We start from the raw sequence: 22,810 nt of genomic DNA, 5'->3' as shown, positions 1-22,810 counted from the left end.
AAAAGTGTCCCTTCTTCCCTGTCTTTGGAGCCAGTGTGTGATCCTGCGTCTGGCTAGGGGCTGTACGGTAAATGATATGGCTAAGGCCATTAGCTAGATCTTTGTCTGTTCATACTGCTGTCTCTTCCTGATAGCTAAAGTGTTTTCTGCTTATTAACCATACTGTCATATGCTCTTTTGTAAAGACGCACATTAATCTAACTGCATGCCAGCACATTAAAATTCTTTAAAGCTGCAAACATTGAACCACAAGAGGCTTCATCAGCTAAGAAAACGAATGAGAGAATGCCAGTGAACTACTTTTTGCTTAGCTCAGTGTAGACTATCGAAGAAGTGATTTGTATTAGTGCTGCTTTTCGGTCCCCCTGCCCTGTTTGCAGTAGCCGGTCTGAACAGGGGGTTGTTATCAGAGGCCCTGAATGAAACAGCTGCCTAGCACTCTTCACCACGGCTCTGTTCAAGTCCTTCTACGCCTTTTGAAAATGTCGTGTTCTGCCCGTTGTGTCAGACACACAGCTCGCTAATGGCTCCTGGCTCTGATCCAACCTCGTCCCACATTCTGAACCTGGCTTTGGTTGCATCAGCCCCCACCACCACCCCCACCCCCCACCACCACTAGGAGACTTACCTGGATCATGCCAGCCAGAAGCCAGCTTTTGCTTGAGAAACAGTTTTCCACAGTAGTTGGGGCATTTGGAGGATAAGCCCTACCCCCGTAGACTGCTCCGAGGGGGTGGCTAGCACCTGCCACTGCTAACACGCTAATATTTAGTGACGAGAGGGTTTCAGCAAAGCCCTCTGGGTAAGCCACACCGGATTTTTCACTTCACAAACTAGCCTAGTCACACTGAAATGGCTTTTCCTACTATTTTGGCTCTGCCCTCTCTCTGCCCTTGACTCAGGGAGCTGTTATTGAAATCAAGAGCACGTACATACTTGTCAGCTCCATGTAGCTACTAGCAGCTAGCCTAAGTACATCACCCTTATCTGTGATGTCACTTGCTTCCTCCCTTGTCCATGCTTGTCTGAGCCAGGTCATAAGCCCCCCCCTCCCCTCTAGACCTGTCTGCTTGGCTGTAATGCAGCTCAAGCCTTTTGTTGAGAAGGGCATTAGCCTATATTTGTGGGCATAGGCGCTTTGTCATTTAGACCTGGGAATGGCGGCTCCAGATGGGTGATTAGTCACCACTGTGTGTATGTGTCTTTTAGAGACCGGGAGAGAGCTGCTGGTGTGTGTATGTGACCTAAGATCATTGTGATTACGAGGGGATGAGCCCGACAGCCTAAATGAAGATAAAACACGGGTGCTTGTATTACTTCATGTCATGCGCTGCTGTACGTGTATGCGAGCATGGATTTTCTGTGTGTTTATTATCTTATAGCCAGAGCCCACTGTCCAACCCACCCTTCACTCACAAACGCACATGCGCACACACACACGTACACACACACACACCCTCCTCCCCACCCTTCTCCCTAGCACTCACATCCTCAATTCAATCTCATCTATAGCTCTGACTCGGCTAGCTGGGCTTCCATCAGTGATTTGGAGTGCAGCTCTCAGCGCTCATGCCTGTGGGCTGATGTAATGATAGCTTTTGCAAAAACAAAAAAAAAAGGAAAAAAAAAAGACCCAGCTGTTTGTTCACAAAATATGAGAATGAAAAGTGGAGAGGAGGAAGAGGAGGAGGAAGAAGGAAGAGGATGAAAGCGTCACCAGCCCTCTATTGTACAGCTGCAGTCTCATACAATTTCATGGAGCAGACCTAACAAAAGCAAGAACACGTGCACCATGAAAGATTAATTGGTTGCTGTTAGCCTAACTCTCATCATCACCTGCAGCAGAGAAGGTAGGGAATACAGAAGAGAAACGTGTTGCCTGGTGTTGGTGAGGATAATAAGGCACCAGGGGGAAACGCGTTTTTCCCTCTCTCTGGCCGCTGCCTGACAAAAAGTTTCCCAATTCAAACACACCAAAGTTAGAAATTGAATTAGAGATGCTGTTGTTTTGCGTTCACCTGGTCTAGTTAGCGCGGTGACGGCTCATCAGCTGGCACTGATTGCACTGTGGACATGGTTAACAGACCATTTAGAGGTTGTGCGAGTGTGTGTGCATGCACGAGTATAAGGATGCATACGTGTGTAACATCGTGTGTGTGTGTATGTGTGTGTGTGTGTGTGTGGTACACCGCTGTCCAGACACATCTGCCTGGCTTTAATTAGTTTTGCCTGGCACAGGGACCAACCAGTCTCTGGTGTTTAATAACAGCCCAGACAGTGGGCATTTATCAAGGTCTGAATACAGCTAAAGGATCGCGCATTCATTTGGCCAAAATCACTTTAACGTGATTATGCTCTTTTTATTTTCTGAAGCTGGTTGCGAAGAATTTCCTGTTTCCCCTGCATGCTGGGGCATGTTGAAACACAAATCCTCTCTGCTGCGAATATTTTGGCTCCCTGTTGGTCCTCCCCATTCCTTTGCTTTCCCTTTCCTCTCTTCTCACTTTCTTTTTTGTCAGTCATTGTATTAATACGTCATGTGTCTGACCCAAATTTCCAGGCCCTTGAGTGCTTCCAGGGCTCTTCCTCTGCCTTGTCCCCCCTGCTCTCACTGATCAGAGGCATCGCAGTGAGAAGTATCCCAGGCAGAGGGGTGGAGGCTATGTTTCGTTGTCTCCTCAATCAGAATCAGTAAGCGGTCCGCGGGAGCAAACAGAGCCACTCTAAATGCCTCCTCCTTCAAAGTGTCTGTGTCTTTCCCCTTTCCTGACTGCAGCGGATTCTAATCAGAGCAGGAGATATTCGCTGATGGGCCAATATGAGCTGACAGACACCCTCCCCTCCCTTAACCTATCTTCTGCCTCTTCTTCCCCTCCATCCCTTCACATCTGCGAATGTTACCTGACGAGACTCATTTGTCAACCCCCTCGCCAGTCCTTCTCTTTCCGTCTGCTTGCCCCAGCCACCTGATCCCTCCCTCCTGTTGTTCCGCCAGTGCCAACAGAGCTGAAGAGACTGCTGTGTGTGTGTTTGAGTGGGCGGGGAGTCTGAAGAGACAGAAACTAAACTGAGCAGAGCCGAGGTGCACACAGGTGCAGCTCCTCTGGCTGCCTGAGGGATGGCTGTCAAAGTCTCTTCATTCTGGCCCTATTTCTTCATGTCATCCCCACTGTGGCCTTTGTATGTCTCACTCTAGTCTTACTCAGGTCTAGCTAAGCACTCTTTCAGGACTGGGTGGCCCCAAGAGGTGTAGCACCCACAGGGAGCATCCCACCGGCTCTTGCTCCAGCTGTTGCTCTTCATCAGTCTTCAACTTCTGTGCTTTTGTATTGTACGGATATTGTTTTTGTTATTATCTCCGACTTACTACAAGGGCATTTTCCCCATAAGGGATAATAAAGATTTCTACTACTACTGTAATATATTGCATGCCAGAAGGGCCTAAAAAATATGGTGAGGAATTTAAAAGCAGCAGGAGCAGCAGCTAACGTTGCCCCCAAGCTTCACTTGAAAGCTGAGTGAATGCAAATGGACTTTTTTAAATAAAGCAGAGTTCCCCAGCCGTAATAGTCTGCATGCCTAGCACAATGCTGCATAGCCCCATATCCCCCATTCAATTCCACAGCAACTTCCTTTTTGGGTGGGAATGACTGTCTGATTCCTTCCTCTGTCAGCTCACTGGAGAAGATTGCTTTGATTTTTGGGGCAGACTTGACCAGATTAAATAGAGTAGGTCTGGGCCGTGTGGACGGGTGGCTTCCAGCCATCATCTCATTTGTGTTTCTCATTGTCGCTTGCAGCTCCCCTCTATTTTTGTTCTCTCCCCTTCCCTTTGTTTGCCTCATGCTTCTGCTCAGTATCTGGCCAACGATTGATAAGACCCAATCCCTGACAATGCTTGGCACGCTGCGCAGCATCGGTGGTGATGGCGCTCATGCATTGTGGCGAGTGTGTGTCTGCTCAGGCTTTGGGAAGGAGATGGGATGCGACTCACGTCATTGTTTATCTACCTTTCCACTTCCAGATGGCGCTCAGCAGAAAGAATGTGCTTCTTGACACACACACTCTCTTTTCTCTACCTCTCCCTTTCCTCACTCCCGCCCTTCCTCCATCTCTCCCGTGGCTCACTCCGGCGCATGGACATGGTTTCAGGTCCAGAAAACGCAGCGTGAGGTGAGGGGGAAGGTGGTGAGAGAGCCAGAAAGGCAGACTGGGACTTGAGAGGGAGTCCTGGAAAGTCAGGTGGTAGTCTCTGAATGTGGCCGCACGTGTGTGTGTGTGCGTGTGTGTGTGTGTGTGTGTGTGTTAGGACTTAGTGTGAGAACATATGAGCTAGTTATCGTATCTCTGAGACCGCAGCACTTTTCCTGTCTCTTCACGAGTGTTTGTGAATATGAATGGTAAGGCATGAGTGCGCCAGTACAACAACACATTTGAAACACTTGACACATTTTCTCTTTTTTTTTTTTTTCGAGGTCATTGATTCAAAAAAAGAAAAATTCTCGTCTCAGGCAACAATTGAGTCGGCCCGGCCTCGGTCCTCTTGGCCGTCTGGATTGATGGACGGTCAATTCCAGCAACGGGAGATAATCACAGTGTGTCAGCCTCCTCCGATCCCAACTCTTATCTGTGTCTGCCCACAGCCAGCATGCCACAAATGACACCGAGACACGCATTTCTCTTTATTGTTCCAAAGACCCCGAGGGAGGGAATGTGTTTGACTGTACTGAACTTTGCTTTTGCAGACTTGTGTGACTGCATCCTCCGCTTGATGAACACAGTTCACCTGAAGTGCACCTTCACCACAGGAGTACTTCAACAAAACTCACCTCCCTGTTTTGGAAAGTGCACACACTTATGATAAAGCAGTGCTTTCGGATGTTTTTTTTTTCCTCCTTTTTGCCTGCTGCCTTTTGAGATGAATTATGCACCGTTTGAAGTGTCTGGCGATAAGCCTTTTTCATCAGAGTCCTTACTGCAAAACCCTCTACTGTAACATGTCAGCGGTATCAGGTTAGTTTCTGGCATTGTCCCAGGTCACTGTGAGGTTTTTTTTTTAATCTTCTACTTTACAGTCCTATTGCCTTCACCATCAAGTGTGATTAAATAAGACTACTTCACTGGAGTGTGTAGCGCAACAATGGACTCAGGCGAAAGTATTCTTGTTTCTCGCATCCACTCTCCTGGCTAAAGGTCTTTGAGGGGTTATTTTTTTCCCCCCAGAGTGAGCTGTACTAATTGTGGCCTAATGACGAGCTGTTATATGTTAGAGTGGTAAAAAGCAGTCGGTTGGTGAGGCTTGCTGCCTTTCCTGTGCGGGCTGATTACGCTGTCTAGTTAATGCACCTTCCTCAGATACAAATGGAGGGTGGTTATTGCATCAGGAGAGACAGTCAGCCTGTCAAAATCGCCCTCTCCAGCAGACAAGAGAGGGAGATAAAGAGAGATGGAAAAGGGTGAGAGAGAATATATTCTGGAGAGCCAATTTCACTGAGGGGATGGAAGCATGGTGGTGCAATTATGAAATATAGCTTTCTGTTTCAATAATGACCTTTTCTCCACCGGCTAAATATAGGCCAGTGTAAATGATTTAGAGAGTGGTCCACAGTGTCATATAGATGATGGCCTATAGATCCCTACAGAGAGTAAAGACAGTTTCCAGTGAAAAATAGTTTCAAGCTGGCACTACGTTGAGCAATAATGGTGGAAATGGCAGCTGGGGACACTGTAGAAAGTAGTGCATAGCACTTCAACACTCAAGTTGTTGTCCTTATGCTACTGTTAGTCACTTCCACTTCCTATCCTCGTTGTGTATGCGTGGGAGTTCATGCCTATGTGTATCTGCTGGGATTGTAAAGAGGGAAAAAAAGGGCACACTCATGTGGGCTGTTTTTCTTTGACCTTAATTAATCACCAGCGGGTCACATGATTGTTTCAGCCCAAGATCCATTTTCATAAAAAAAATATTTTTTCCGCACAACTTTTGCTGCAAGTCACACATGAAAGCCCAGCGAAACATGGCCTCAGCACTCCTGCCAGTTGTGCCGAACACCCACACTGGCTGCAGCACTGCTTACTTTGCATCTGTCTGAGTAGATACTCAGTGGTGGTACGAGCCAGCTGCTCTTCCAGCAGCTCAGCCAATGTTCAGGGGGAAAAATGGGGTCAGGAGCTGAAAAACTCGCTCTGACCTGCTAATATAAGAAACAGACTCTGGAATGTTGAAGCTGAAAACATGTTTGACTGGGTTCGAGGCATAAACACTGGAACCTGAAATATTTATGATCATCCTTACCAGCAGCAATTACACATGCACATATGTATTAGCATGTTTATATAGAGAGACACATGTCTCCACTCAGTAATCACCAGCTGGTCATCATATGTTAGTCTGGTTTGTACTCTTCTACACAGTGGTCCTAAACGTATGTAAATTATTGTACATCTCCCTTTTTCTTTTGCATTTACATAGACATAAACTGTAGGGCTGGACTATATCTCCTAAAATCTACACTTGAGCTGAGACAAATAATTTATCTATTGATTATCTTTTTTTTTTTTTTTCTTTTTACAATGAATCAACCTTTTGCTCAAACAACTTTAAATGCCCAAACATCAAAATAATTATAGATAATTAATTATTATAAATAATCATTTAAATTTATATAATTCAGTGTCTGTCAATGTTTCTGAAACTAAATCATTGAATACATTGAAAAAGAAACGGTTAGAGATTAAAGAAAAAGAAGAAATCATGAAATCTACTTGTTGAACTATATTACATTTTTCAGTCATCCAGCAGCTGAACACACTTGTGGCATTCTTTCTACAATGGGAATCAAATAGTTTTCAGAGAGTTTGTCACTGTTGCAGAAGTTCCCTCAAATGTGTTGCACATGTAGTATACTGGTGCGTTTCTTCCATCATGTGGAGCTACTGTTTGGTTCTTTTCTTCTAATGTTTTGGGTCATTGTCTTGCTGTAGGATGAACCCCTGAACAACCAGTCTGTCCTCCTTTGTTACTTGTCTTACTTCCTGCAGTACAGTATTGTCCTAATAATGCATTAGAGGGTGTTGTAACACAGTTTGTTCCAACACTGCCTTTGTACCAACAGAGGGTTTGTAAGTTATCAACAAGGTCTTTACACCTGTAAGAATAGTTTGCATGAACTTCCATTCTTCATTTACTTACATTGCCTCAGGGAAGCTGTGATTTAACCATTTCCCTAATCGCTGAAAACAGCCCTTTGTTGACGCAACAATTTTTTTTTTACCTTGGGCAGTTTACCTTTGTACCATTTCAGGTTCTTTGGATTTGAACTGCTTACATTTCAATAAGAACTGGAGAAATGGGGCTGTTCCAAACCTTTTGACCGGTACTGTATCTACTTTATCTAAGACAGCGAGGTGCGGATAATTGTTGGTGTCAATGCAAATTGAATTTTAAATGCATCAGACTATTGGGCCAACACCAATTTTTAACATGGTAAACTGCCTCATTTACATTACTAATAATATATTGTGAGTAGATGTGTTTGCCTTTTTGAAATGATTATTTACAGTAGGTCTCTGACCTTCTGGACGGCACTGTGAGATTCTTGGTTGGGTTAAAGGAGCTATTTGTAAGTAGCGCTATTGTTACATAGCCAGCGTTGGCATCAACAGCTGTTTACTTACCAGTCTAAGAGAAACTTTGTGAGTTCAGCATCAAACTTAATTTCTTTATTGGCCAAGAATTGTTTCCAGCAGTGGAAAGCAATGCCAATGTTAACTTTTGTCTCTATCACGTCTTTCATTCTACTGAAGTTAGCATGCTAACCAGCCAGCCCCAGCCCGTCTCGTCACTTTCCGATAGTGACTCACTGTAGCCTCCAATCTGCCCTGAAGACGTAGCGCTGCTCAGAGGGTGTATTATAACCTCCTCTGTTCTAACAATGGCCGAAACTCTTGTCATGCTACAATCACCGCCACACGCTCCCGGCAAGAAACCACATTTAGCGGCAGAGAAAACGTACAAATGGCCCCTTTAACTTCTGTTTTGGTGTCATTAGTTGTTGAAGCTATTCTCAGTTTAATTAGTTTGGATGCAACTAAAAAAATTACTATTCAAGCAAAGTCAGTAAAAATGTGTTTATTTTCCAGCCCAAAACACAGCCCCATATATATCCCCCCCAACACACACACACACACCACCACACCCACTACAACAGTAAGTGAAGGGAAGCCCCCCCTGTGGTGCGAGTGTACAGCCATGCCTGACTCCACACTCTTATTATCATGATTGCCTGCAAAAGGTGGCGGGACGCTGAGTCCATTCACTCTGCCAGACAGCTTCATAAAGCGGCTGCCGATGGTTCCCAGTGGGGCCCTCATCAGCGGCAGAGAGCAGTGAAGCGCCTCTGGACTTTGCTCTCTGAAGTGACAATAGTTCTCCTGCCGATAGAGGGAGAAAAGAGAGCAGGGAGGGAAGAAAAACAAGATGGCCACCAAGCAATAGGCATCTTTTGAATGCTTCATAGGGAGGTCATCCAGGAAGTAATGAGGTGAAACGCCGCAGTAGAGCAGTAGCTGTCAATCAGTTTGGACATTGTTGGGTTATAATGAGTGCCTGAGTGGTAAGCACCCACATAACGAGGCAGCTTTGCTAAATGTAGACCACCTGTATCCTCCTCCTCCGTCTGCCTCTCTCCCGATAATCTCCTTCATCCTTCATTCTTTTTTTCCCCTCCTCGCAGAGAACTAGGCAAGTAATACTACCCATGGACCATTTCCTGAGCATAAGCCAACGTCTGTCTTACACTCTTGCTTTGGCATTAAAACCTTCACTTTTCCCCATCCCTCCTCCTCTTCCTCTTCTATCTCCTCTCCATCTTCCTCCCCCCCCCCCCCCCCCCCCTCCGGTAGCCGTCACAGCCGCTGAACGATTTCCTCTCACTGGGAGGCCCCTCCGAGTCACTGTGGCAGTGTCAAACGAGGCTCCTATTTAAGCTCATTAAATGTTTCCAAGAGAATAGGAAATCAATGGTGCATACCGGTGCGCAAGAACTTTTCTCTTAATTTAATTTCCCCTCCCCCTTATCTGTTTGCACATCTCTCTCTCTTCTTTTTCTCCTATCATTCTTGCTTGTTCTTTCCAGTGTGTCATTCTCCTTTAAGTGGAGGAGTGTTGTGGTGGTGGTGTGTTGAAGGAGGGGGGAAGGGGGGGGCAGAAACGGTTGCCTTCAGAAACCATTTTGAACTTGTATATGTGACAGGCACCATGGTGCAAGGTTGTCCAGACTTCTCAGTGTTGTTTAGCACTCACCGCACAGAGCACAATTGACTTGAAAGTTTTGCGCACACTGACCTCAGCCCTGGAGTTTTACCCTTTGTTTCGGGCCATGCTGTTAAGGGAACAGGTTTCGACCAGAACAGAATGTTACAGTGAAACCGTGTGGGGGAGTATATCATGGTGATGTTTTGGATTGAGATGACCCCTGGTTTAAAAATACTCCCGTCTCGTGGTTGTTTCCTTCCCATTTTGACTTTCGCTCATCATCTTCTCCTATTTTGTCCCCTTATGTCTTTTGTTTGTCCTATGTCTGCATTAGATTGAGTGTGCCTAGTGTGTGTGTGTGTGTGTGTGTGTGTGTGTGTGTGTGTGTGTGTGTGAGTGAGAGTACATGTCTGGCAGGGCTTTGTGCTGTTTGAAACTATGCCTGGGGGCTGGGCCCACACTTTCTCTGGAGCTCCTGTAATTGCTCTTTTGGGGCCATGCCTCTGGCTCTGAGCCCGTCTCCATCACTCTCACTCCGTCTTTCTCCCTTGCTCTTTGGCCTCCTCCCTTCTCTCTTTTTTTTTTCTGCCCTCTCTCCAACCCCTCCCTCCCTTTAGTCTCTCCCTGCATGCCTCATTATGGCTGATCCCCACCTGCTCAATCTGGGAATTCTCTTTACACACACACGCACACACACACACACACACACATACATACAGAGCCACTCAGCAGTTTTCAGAGCTGCCTGTCGCTCGAATGCCTTGTGTGCTATTGGCTATAAAACAGCTTCGCTAATTCCGCTTGGCCGAGAAATGGAAACAATAGTGCCGTGACATTTTTTTTCTTCTGACTGGTGCAAACAGACAGTTTCTCATCTCTGTTCTGGCTGTCAGAGCACCATTTTTCATAAAGCCCCAGCCCTTCAATGCCAGCTCCTGCCTTTGTGTACACTATTCTCAGCCACAGGCTCCTTAACCACAGGCTTGGTCTTTTCCTTTTTCATTCCAGCCCTCCCTCCAGCCTGTCACCCAGCTGCCCCCAACATGCCTGTTCCCAGGCTAGGGGGCTTACTTTGAAGGCTAATGGATGTGGCCAGTTGCAGATGCTCAGCAGCAGCAGGGCACTATCATAGGAGTTATCTAAGGGCCTGAGTGGCCTGTGATAAATGGCTGGGAGCTGTGTGTCTTCACCGATCAATAAGCCACTAGCACCCAGATGAGCTAGATGCCCCTTCGCTCTCCTCTCCCCCCTCTCCACACATATATCTCCCTCTCATAATCTCTCAGTATGTTTGTGAACTTCTCCCTCCAATTCATGGCCTGAATTGGACCATTGATCTTTTATCCTTGGCTTGTTTTAAATAAAGGGCCAGTATCTCCTCTCCACCCAAGCATGCAAGGTTTCTGACAGCAGTTATTGCTACACTGGCGGCAAAGTGCACAAACATTACTTTAGCCTGATCGAAGGCCCGTAATCGGAGAGGGAGAGCAGAGAAAATGAGAGAGAGCGGCGCATGAAGCTGCTACCCCCACTCGGGAGCACCGTTGAGGTTTCCATCGCAAAGGCTGATGCAAGCAGAGGTCCCATGTGGATAATACACACTTGTAATGCAGACAAACACACATGCATACACCAAACACTCTTGCTGTCAGGGCTCACTGAGCGCAACCTGTCCCAGAACACCTCAAGCGGCCCCACCCAATCTGAGCTAAGATGAGATCTCGTCAGTTTACCCTCATCTTTGTCTCACTGTTGCGCACACATGTATGTGAGATCTCTCCAGACCACCAAAGCATGTAAATGTGTATTTCCTCTGCAGAACAACAGGTGTGTCATAGCTAATGTATGTGTTGGTTCTTGATCTGTTTTTTTCGTTCTGCACGCCTGCGCTCTGCCGGCGAGGGATTTGTGATGAAACGAGCCGACTGGAAATCTCTCTCCCTCTCTTTCTTTCTCTCCTCCAGGGACTTTCAGTAGTCTGCATCCTCCTCTTCTCTCCTCTCCTCTCCTCCCCTCCCCTCCCCTCCTTTCCTCTCCTCCCCCTCTTGCTCTGATCTTCCCTCTGATCTGCCGTTGTCTCTGTCACAAAGAGCAGATTCTCAGCCTGGTAATTGCATGTCTGCTGGCCACCACACCTGTTGCTGTCAGTGCAGCGGTGTGGGAGAGAGGAGGGAGCTCTGCCCTCTGGCCTCTACAGCTCTAACCCCCTCACCACCACCTTTTGCTGCGGGTGTAAGCCCAGAGGGAGGTGGGAGTGCGATTCGGCGAGTGTGTACGTGTGGTACGGTGTGCTCTCACAGTTGATTTTGTTTATCTGTAACCTTGAGCGTCACCTCTAGCGCGTGTGTCCGTGCAAATGCATGTGTGTGTCTTCTCAAACTTGGCCAATGCTGATGGTTTACTCTCTCCCCCCCTAATCCTCTCTTCTTCTCTCTCCCTTTATCCAGAGCCTGGGCCCTTAATGAAGCTGGGGGTCAGCGGCAGTGTGCGGCTAATTGGCCAAGTTTGCCCGGGGCTCTGGCTGCCTGTGATTGAAGTGTCCAGTGAGGACCTACTGTGCAGCCGCCGCTGCACCCTGCTCTGTTCCACTCCAACAGCCAAGGCGCTCGCTGCACCCTTGTCTGCCTCCCCCTAGTGAGTACAACCCGAGGTCATTCTATTTTCACTTACACTCCCAATACTTTGTCCAGTTTTCTTTCTTCTTGTATTATTTTCACGCAACAAAGAGTCTGCAGGCTCAGACTTTTATCTGAATCACCTGTCCTGCATGTCGCACCGTTTTTTTTTCCTATAAACATTTATCTTTTTGTGCCTCATTTTTCCAAGCTCCTATGTGTCTCCTCTTTCTCTGTCTGCATTTTTTTTTTATTGCTAGACTTTCATTCCCACACTCAGTCCCAGCATTTTCTCACTTTCCTTGGCTTATGCCACCCTCACACTCTTTCACTTGCCACAGTGGGATTCGAGCAATTACCACGGTCCCCCATTGGCTAGCAGCCAGAGGAAAAAAAAAAACACACAACTTCCAGCTTATTTCTCTGACGACAGGTCCAGCAGTCCCAGCCCTGGCCAAGCTGTATGGCACTGTTTTGACTTAACAGGAGGGGTTGGAGGCGATGGTGGAGGGTGTTGGGGTGTCTCTAATTAGCCGAGTCTCTGGTTTCTACTCGTTAAGGAAGTCCTGGCTCCTATTGTTTGGCTGTCAGTGCAAGAGTAGAGGTAGCGGGGTGATAGTGAGCTCTAGGGAAAGGACTGAGCAGATAGGGTGTAGAGAGGAGCGAGAGGAGAGTGAGGCTGCAGCTCTGCTACCCAGCAGATAGTTGACCGTCTCACCTGGGAGATACTCTGGCAAGGCTCAGCCTCCAAGTGCCATAGTACACCAACAGAGACACTTTTTGTTATTGTGCTCATAGAAGTGGAACATTTCTGGCTAGTAAATGGTCAACACTGTGTTTATGTGTCAGGAAACAATGGTCCAATTATAAGTCAAGTCTTAGCCTACAAGCCGGGATAAGTTATATTCTGTCAAAACTTTATTTGCACACCAGTAACTTTCTACTCTTGTTTATTAAGGGCTGCAAGCCATTAAATTTGCTCTGATGCTCATTAAATGAAGATCCTTAGCAATTAATTGCTGCTATTATAGTTTTATATAGACAGCTGTAAAATCTTCTTCTGGTCATACTTCACGCAGGAGTGGAAAAACTCTAGTCACCATGACTCACTGGGCTGATGAGATGAAAGAAAAGGTGAGGAATATTAGCATGCACATAATGTGCTGTATGTGAGCTTACCCACTGTTCACCACTTCCTCCTAAACTGTTTCTGTGGTGTACTTTAAAACCCAAAGCTGCCATAAAGCCTCAGGACTTGCTGGTTTCTTAGTGTGCTACACTCGTCCATCTGTGCAGGGCTTAGCTTGACAGACAACTCCTTTTCTCACTCATCTTCTCCATAATCAGCTGTTTGCTTAGGTCATAACTCTTGTGCTCCACTTTCCATCGTGTTTCCTCCAGGCCTGCACGCCTGCCAGCCCGGCAGCCTGCCCGCTGGTGTTAAAGATAAACAAAATATGGCTCATTTGAAATGTAGGCTACCCCAGGTGGTTGTTCTGGTTGTGCTGAATTAATAGCACTTGGGTAAAGAGATGGCTTTGCCCAGAGTACTTAAGCTACACTTGTGACCCAAAAACATGGCACATTAAAAATTCAGTTCACTCGATATTTTTGGAGTTTTGTTCAGTTTTTATCCCTTTGTTGTTCCCATGTTTCGCCTCACATCCCAGAAGATGGTGTAAATGTCATGGTAATGACATGCTTTTTGGTATCCATGTGGATTAGGAGGTGTCAGTCATTTCTCCCATGAGGCTTCGCCTTGGCACAACCCAGGAGCAAAGAGGTACTTTGGGATGAATGAATTAGGATGCGCAAGAGCAAACAAGTTTTTTTTTTCATTTTGTGTTCTCTTGTTTTTCGTCAATGGGATGATGGGGCCTATATTTTTCTTTTCCCGTGTGCGACGCTGACCTTTTTATCTGCTGCATTACTTTTAGATAAGTTTGAACGTTAATCAATGCAGTCACCTATATAGTTCTGCACCCTTATTCATGTGTGAGATACGCCTTCAGGTTACCTTTTTAAATGTGTTCCTTTGAAGGATATAGCAATTATAGGTAAACAGGACCATTTGATGGATAGTAGTACATTTGGCACATAGTATTTCAAAGAGGAGGCTCATAGAAAATATTGTTTTTGAAAAAGGCTCCACGTTTGTTTAGAATATTGCTGATGGCGATACCCTAACTGGCACTTTTGAAGTTGGTTCAGGTTAATCAAGTGAGGAGAAAGCTGTCTGACATCAAAAGTCCTTTCTATGATATTCAGAATGACTCAGAATTTAACTATGCATCCCCAGAGATGAGAGTGAATAATTCATTTGTCACACTAAATCAAAGTGATCATCCTAACTCTAATGCCTGGGATCTATGGAAACTCTGAAATTGTCACAATGGTTTGTCAAATGACAACGTGATGTAGGCCAAAAGCCTGGTGCTACTGTAAGGTCATGGTGGAAAAAATGCCCTTTAAAAAGCTTCATGATCCTACTGTGTTTGTTTGTTTTTTTGTTTTTTTTTTTCCCTCCTGGGCCAGGGAGACATTTTTGTCAGTTTTCTCTGCAGTGATAAATGTATAATTTAATTCCGGGCTTTAAAAATGCATCATCACCAAAGCAAGGTATTGCAGTGCCGGCATAATCTAACACCTTCAGAATGTGTAAAAGTGGTTAAAAATGCTGCTAGCCCCCTCCAGACATGCCTGCCAGATGATAAACTATCACCGCAGGCCAACACAGACATGAGGCCCTCAACAGTAGCCTACGTTTGGTTTTCTCATCGAACACTGCAAATGCCATGTCCTTGTGGTACCGAAATAATATAAAACACCTTGTTCCTGACTCATCAACCCTTTCCCACCTCCTCCGAGCTCCCCCAACTCCAGCACGGCTCTGCAGCTCTCCATTTTTCCATCGCCCCCTGTGAATATCCAAGCTGTCGAGGCTGACTGGGCTGAACGTTTTCTTGCCAGGGCACAGTTGGAACAGATCCGGCCTCCGGGCCACATATACTGCTCCACTCCAGCCCCTGCAAACAAGGCCTGCCCCGCGCAACTGTCATCTAAATGCTAAGCGCCTTGGATCTCCACAGTAGATTCCTTTTGTACATACTTAATCAGGTTTTTGAGACTGTCTGTCCTATTGGAATGTAATAGCTTTACATGGTTTATAGCGTGCTGAGCTTGATGAGCTGCTGTTTGAATTTGCACTGAATCATCATTAGAGAAAGAGCCTTTGTTAATCCACAAGGTGTACAGTTCCAGAAATCTGTATAGATGATGCAAATGCTTTTTGTTTGGTTCCACTATTTGAGGATTATGTTCTTTACTGTACACAGAGGCATACTCTTTTTGAAGCAACAAAGTTTTTTAATGGTTTACAAAACCGTCGACCGAGTAAATCGCCTATCTGCGCCCTCGGTGACTGAGAAATGTGGCCGTCAGCTTTTATGAGAACATAAGCTAAACAGCCAGGCCCACTGCAAGGGGAGGTACATTGAGACAGACTCCAGACGAGCCTCTCAAATAGTTTCATGTCAAATCCACAGACATACAAATCTCCACAATGATCTGCCAAGTTTCTGCAGAATTCAGTGGAGCAGGAATAGCAGAATTTCACGCCCCCACCCCCGCCCCTCCTCTCAGCCATCGCTGGACGGCGCTTGGCAGCAGAAGGTGATGGCAAACAGCTGCGAAAGTCAGTGTGTGTGTGTACATGGTTGAATACACTCACCAGATAAAGAACTGTGTTTTTATGCTTTTTTGTCTTTTTTCTTTTCTTTTCTTTTTTCTGTGGAGGCATCTCTTACACGGCAGACGAGTCAGTTATACTAACATAAATCTCACAGTGGAATGAATGAAATATGAATGTAGATGCAATATACAAACCGTTTCAGTAGTTAAGAGGCTCCAGAACTGTTTCAGAACTGATTCTGCAGTTTTGTTGGCAGATAAACAAGCAGGAGCAAGAGGGAAAAGAGAAGATGATAATGGACTTCCCTTGCAGCTTAATTCCTTCCTGTATCTGGCAAAAAGGAAGTAAAGCCAGGCCCCTATTGGCTTTATTTTTACTCCCTTTTTTTTCTTTCACCAACAATGTTGTTTGCATGCTGACAAGCATAGGAAAAGATTTTGGGGGGCATGCGGGGATATGTCTTCCTCAATATTTAGAATACCCCCCCCCCCAGTCAAAAGCTGCAACATTACTCATAGATGCAAAAATGGCTCAGACAGGGGCAGGTCTTTTTTCTCAAGCACTTTTTGTACTTCCAAAGTTTGAATATGAATGATGAGCTCATGCAACCACTGAGTCTTTTGAATCTGAGGACATTTTTCTCAAAAAGTCTAAAGTAAGTTGTGAGCCACTAGGTGTTTATTGTTAGAAGTGTTGTTTGTTAGTTTGCTAACTAATCATAAGGTACTGTTGCCTACACATGAAAGCTATCTAGCTAAGATAGCAGCTGACAAGTTACTGTCCAGAGATAAAGAACAGCAGCATGTGATTTGTGGGACATTTGAATTTGAGAGTGGGACTGCATTATATTCTATTATATTTTGAATTGTCACCAAGTGCCTGAATTTTATGTTTGCTTTTACATAAATAAAAACATTTCCACATTAAACTTAAGTGTTTGACGCTCAAAATTTCTTGGGGGGAGGACGCCCAGCAATCACCCCCCCTTAATGTGTCCCCGCCAAAGTTGAAACGAAACCCACGGCGATGCTGACTAGTATATTGTCAGGAAAGAAAACCACGAGAGAATGATTCAGCAGGTCCTCTGGATGCTTCTCTGCAGCTGCCAGAGATGTGACTGCTCAGAGTCACTGAAGTCTCTTTTATTTGGGTGTGCTGAGCAATATAAATAATGAAATGGAGCCAGTAATTGGTGGTTCTTGGTAATTAGGACCAAGCTGTCAGCTAGGGAAGTTGCCTCACTCTGATGCTGCTGCAGCAAGGGCAGTAATTACTATTATCCATGGGGGTTGTTGACACAACAATAATCCTATTCTCAACCAGGATAGTGGGGCTTATGTTTACTGTGCCCACATTTAAGAGGTTCAGCCACAATAATGCCAAAGACATAAAACTTAAAGTATTTGTGTTAATGTCCATCATGTAGCTAAAACCAAATTAAGTAAATAAAGGAGAGTGACCTCCTTGTTTACAGTAATGGCAGTTCTGCTTGGTGCCTATGTGAAGAGCTCAGCCATATTTTCATTAGTCAAACAGTTTGACTTTTTCCCTGCAGGCAGTGTGACGCCCAACCATAAACAGCATTATCAACCATCTCAGCAGGTTTTCTAATACCCCTGTAATCCTGTCATTTCATTCATGGATACCGCCGGGGTTATTCTGGGCCTGGAGCGTATCTGCCCGCCTGTCTCTGCTCCTCTGTGTGAGAGATTGGATTCCCCAACTCCCCTTCTGCTCCGTCTTACCACACACACACACACATACACACCGAACACGCCAGCACACATGTTCATGCCCGAATGTTCGCTCATCTCTTGTCAGATCCCCATAGTGTAAATGGGCCGGTCAGACCTGATGATATATAGGGTAGAGGACAATGGCGCCTTATAGCCTGTGTAGGGGATGATTCCTAGTTGTGGATAATAACTTATCCTCGCAGTCTGTTCATCTGGCTCGAGACTTACAAGCACAGCATTTGCCCCATGAGATGGAGAAAGCGACTGGCCTCAAAAGCAGAGTACCCAGGTGACATTTCCTCCTCCTGCTATCATGCAAAGTAATGAACCTCCCGGTGACTCGCATGACTTCATGCAAGATAGTCTGGAGTGTGATTATTGGGTGGGTGGGAAGGGGCAACTTGGGGATGTGAGGGTGAGCAAAGGGAAGGCAAGTTGCTGTTTTCACCTATACAGTAGCACACAACACGCAAATTGCATCGGCTCTGAATTAAACATGTGGCACCTTGTTGCTTGAGGCGTGATGGACATTCAAACATATTGCAAGGCAAAGAAAATGGCTTTTTAAGTAGACTATTTATGGTGAAGATATTGTATTCATTTGATTATAATAAAACATCCATTACACTCTGAGTGAACGGCATGGGGAGGTGAGGCCGGCAGAGTGCAGCTCAATGTAATAACAACTGTGCGTCTGCTCTAAATGAGCCAAGGAAAAGAGCGGGTTCCTGTAGATATTAGTTTCCTTTGTAGGGGTGCTCAGATCTGGTGATATGCTTCGCGAGGAGTAATAAAGAAATATATCTGTTTTTATTGTGCCTTGGCGACAGAGTTATGTTTAGAGCTAGTATAAAGAGCTGGAACATGGCGTAAAATGATATTATGGCCCATTAGGTGGGGGCCCGAGCTAAGCATCACTAGCGGTAACCGAGGACTGGGGGTAATGGGGCCGCGGCGTATTGTCTGTGATCTGCTCTTTCACTTCTCACTGATTGAATCGTCTACATCACTGGCACTCCATCTCCTGGGGAACTGGAGAGACGAGGTGATTTTGGCTGAAGACATCACTCTGTCAAACATGGGAGATAAGAGAATAGGGTGGGGAAATTGGAAGAAGTGCGGGGGGGGGGGGCGTTCTGAAATGTAAAGGAAAGGTGACGTTCAGGAATTATAGTTAGATTGGTGTGTAGAACAAACTGATCCCAAGGCGTATAGGCGTTTCTTTTTTGGAATAGAAATCATCTTGTTTTTATTATAGCTGCCGCGCATAGGGGCTCTTGCAACAAAACAACAATAAACATGGTTTACTTTAGTTGGATTTCTAGCTGTGAACAGACGAAAATATAACTGCTCTCCAGCTGTCCTCTCTAGGCCTGCTTATGCTGCACTACAGCCCTAACCGATGCTCTCAAGGTTTTTTGTCTCCTGACCTTGTATCTGCTCCTCTCTCTCTCTCTCTCTGGTCTGGATCTCTACAGAGCCGGCCCTCTGCTGCTGGGGCTTTCCCCAGTGGGTATCTGTGAGAAGGGTTAGGATCATATTAAGGTTCTGCTCCTTCTGACAGAACCTTTGCCGTGCTCTTCCCTCAGGACCCACTCCTGCTCGGCATACTGTAAGGAAGGGTCTGCAGGAGGGGAGAAGTAGTAAATTAGCATAACCCGGCTTCTCGGGAGCCTCCTGCTCGAGGATCGTCTACACCGAGTAAACCCCGCCTGTAAACTCAGCTTCACCTCTCCCTCGCCAGCCTACACCCCTTTCCAGTTGCGTGTTGAATAGGTCAGGCGTTGTGTTGAGCGGTATAGTTTATCTGCGGTACGGCGTAGCCAGCATGGGGGCTCGGGAAGTAATCTGAACCAAGCAGGCGAAGAATGTCAGGCATCCTGAATGGAACCAGATGTGTGTTTTTGTGCTCACTCTGTCTCACAACGCGTGCTCTTGGTGACTTTAACTCGTACATAAGACTCAGAGACTTAACATGAGCGTGCTTCTCGGAGCATACTCACACACACACGCGCGCACACACACACACAGACGCACACACACAGACACACACACACACACACACACACACAGAAGAGCCTGCAGGAGCAGTCTGGCTTTCATAACACAACTAGATGATATGATAAGAAACAGGATCAGGCAGAAATGGCCACTGCAGCTTTGTTTATGTTTACATATCATGTGACCTCCTCCCCTCCCCCCACAGATTACCAGTCAGATTGTTTGTACATGCCAGGCTGTTTTGACCATCAGATGAGCAACACACACACACACACACACACCCACACGCATATTTCCCTCGGCATTTTTAAGACAGTTTTCCAAATCTTTTCTTGCATACTTCTTGCATACTCTTTACTTGCATGCTTTTTTCACTTGTTTTGCTTTTGTATGTTTCGCATTTTGTGTTAACCTCAGTGAAAGAATTGCACAAAATATGTGCAACACCAAGTACTACAACATCTAAACAGTAGCTGAGTGGCTTGTGTTGGAAGCTAATATTGTATTTGTTCATATTTTCTGAACTTGAACAGGCAACTGTGTAAATCTTAAAAGAAAGTACTGGATATGCCAAAACCAACAGTTTTCTCTGCAGTGTATTATGGGACACTGAAGAGATTACACAAGCAAGGGATGGATACCTGATGAAAATATTTTTTGTAGCAAGAGAAAAGGCTATAATTAGAGGTTAGTGCACAGTTGAGTCTCTACTTTTTCCCCTCAATCTACTGAATGGAAAAATTGGTCCACGTTTTAAAAGCTGTAGAAAATGGAAAAGTGGAGCATTTACATGAATTGAGATATCAAACGAGTGACCTAATAGACCTTTTTCATGATGGACATTTAGTTAAAGAAGGGAAAAAGCTGCAAATTTAGCTGTCAGTAATTGTTATTAATTACACCTGTGCTTTTCCTGCAATAATATGTCAATATATCTGCCTAGAAAAGGTCTGTTGCTTGGGAAAATAAGGATGTGTTTACATGTCTGATTACCGTACGACAATTTGTTCTGTGTGATGTTGTGTTTGATCTGTTGTGGCCTGTTGCCAGTTACGAATTTGAAAACTCTGTAAAAATGTAAGTGTTAACATCTCCATGTGGTTTCTGGCATTACACCCACATTGCGTAAGTGTTGACCTCGAGGCTGTGGCTAAAGCACTTAGATGGTTCCGCCAGCCACACACAAAGGCTTTTCAAATCTATTCCACGTCCAAAGACTTGTTTCTCCTTCTTCTTGGCTCTGCTATACCATCAAAGGAAGTGGTGTTCATTGGCCGGGGCTCTTTCCTGGCAGGAATGTGTGACTAAGTGTGTGCGTGCTTGTTGCCTGAGCATGTAGGCTGGTATCAGCCATCACCACAGGAAATGACCAGCCGTTTGCTTTGAAGTCCCAGCAGAGTTTTTCATTATTCCTACTATCTCCGGAGACACAAGGCGACAGACCCCCCCCCCCCCCCCCCCCCTACATTGCTGATGGTCTGCGCTCACCCTCCGCTGCTCCCCACTCAGAGCTGTGCCACCAAATGCCTGTTAGAATGCAGAACAAGGGTCTATTAGCATAGAATATGGGAGTGCTGGCCGCCACAGGGCACAAACCCCACCACTACCCCCTCACTTCTACACACCACACTTGCCTGAAAAGGCTGAGAGGGCACGTGTAATTGCATTTTCTTCTCCCTGTGCAGAAACTCAAATGCAAGACACGGGAAATTCTAAGATTCCCCAACCCTGGCTCATCCTTCCACTTCCTCTTTCTCAGTTATTCCCACTTGCCTCACCGCTCACCTCCACTCCCTTCAAGCCTCCTCTCCTTACGCTCCTAGCATGTCGAAATGTGTGGCGTGCAATGAAATTAATTGGATCGCAGGGTAGAAGTGTTCAGCCCCCTGTGGCGTGCTGCTGTGTGAGGTAAGATTGGCACGTGCTTGCCAGAACTTGCTGGAAGACCAAGAGTTGCTCCGTTACCGCCGTGCCAATCTGGATCTTCACTTCCTACACGCAGTCTTACATGGAATCGAATCTTTTCACAGACACGATACCATACACTACTCTCACTCACACACACACACACACACACACACACACAAAAACTGTCTTTTCTCCAGTGGTTTATACAATATATATGTACAACTTTCAGAGCAGGCAGGCAGATGTGTTGTTTATCTGCCAGTAGGGCGCATGCCAAGACAACATGCCTTGGTTGGGTGTGGTTGAAATCTGGGTTAGGAAATCCCTTGTCGAGGTTATTACATGCAGTAATGCTAATGAAGCTTTTGCTCCAGTAATGGCATTACCAAATGGAAATGCTAACCCACATGTTCTAATCGAGCTTTATAATTTACAATGACAGAATCCTAATGACTGAATATCTAGTCTACGAGCACCAAGACAATCTGGATCGTGTGTATGTTAATTCATTTTTTTATTAGACACAAAAGCAGAGACTCAAGGCTACAAGCCGTTTGTGTGAAGTTGCTTGTAAAAAAAAAAAAAAAAAAAAAAAAGCTGTTTTACTCTCTCCTAGAGGTGGTCTATTTGTTGAAACCAGTGCCAGTGCTGATACCGTAGCTTAATGAATATAAACCTGCTGTACAAACCCCCTTTTTCATTTAGCAAATTTATTCCGCACTTCTCAATGCATGAGTGTTTTCTCTTGTATAAACACGAGCAGCCATACAAGAATGGAAAATAGCAAAGTTTCAGGCGCTCCGGTGGCCAAGGGGTTTAAAGCACTGACCATGAACTGCAACATCCGTGGTTCGGGTCCAGCTGGGGATCTTTGTTGCATGTTGTTCTGTCGTCTCTCTGCCCTCATTCTCTGACATCCCTCTGCTGTCAATCATGTAATGAAGGCATAAAAGCGTATTAAAAATGCAAAGTCCCCTGATTGAGATTAAGTATATATCCTATTGAGATAAGCAAATACGTAAGTAAAAAAGGCTTAAAATATGACCAAACGTTCAGTGCCAACTTTTATTATACAACAGTCTCAGTAATCAATGTTATGGACACATTTTAGTCGGAACTCAAAAAGCATCAGGGTTCGATACCCGGCCCTACAGTGTCCAGCTTTTTCCATTTTACGTGCGGAATCTGTCTCGTGTCGTTATAAAATGCTTTGTCTGTTAAGAGGTTGCCCCACCACCCCCACCCCCAACCCCACCCCACTCTGGCTGTCTGATCGGCGCTGTGTGGCTGTGGCTTTTTGACTTCTCTGTTTGGCCTTCTCCCTCCGTCCTGCCGGCTGGCTTTGTCTGATTTATGACAGTCTGGAGCTAATGGTACAGAACCAGGATTTGTGTCTGTGGTGTTGTGACTGGACCGGTGCCGGCTCATTGGCCTCCTCACTTCTCTCTCTGTCTGTCGCTCTCTCTCTCTCTCTCGCTCTCTCTCTCTCACTTGCTCCCTCTGGATGAGGTGAGCAACAAAGTGAGATGGCCGGTGAGCAACTCGGCTGTTGATCAGCGTCCCCGTGCTCCGACTCATTCGTCTTCATCACCCCCTTGACTCC

General features: G+C 45.7%; 1 protein-coding gene across 1 annotated transcript in view; it reads left to right on the top strand.

Moving 5' to 3' along the window:
• Positions 1 to 22,810, top strand: part of plxnb2b (plexin b2b) — a 125,648-nt gene that overhangs the window by 13,275 nt on the left and 89,563 nt on the right. The window contains exon 2 of the mRNA XM_023400279.2: positions 11,704 to 11,890. The gene's annotated coding sequence lies outside the window, so the exon portion shown is untranslated. The remainder of the gene's footprint in view (positions 1 to 11,703; positions 11,891 to 22,810) is intronic.

This window comes from Seriola lalandi, unplaced genomic scaffold (assembly GCF_002814215.2).
Source record: "Seriola lalandi dorsalis isolate HSWRI2012SDOR001 ecotype SW California unplaced genomic scaffold, Sedor1 jcf7180002052274, whole genome shotgun sequence".
Taxonomy (NCBI): Eukaryota; Metazoa; Chordata; class Actinopteri; order Carangiformes; family Carangidae; genus Seriola; species Seriola lalandi.
The sequence above is the reverse complement of the archived record's forward strand: the minus strand, read 5'-3'. Positions and strand labels throughout refer to the sequence as shown.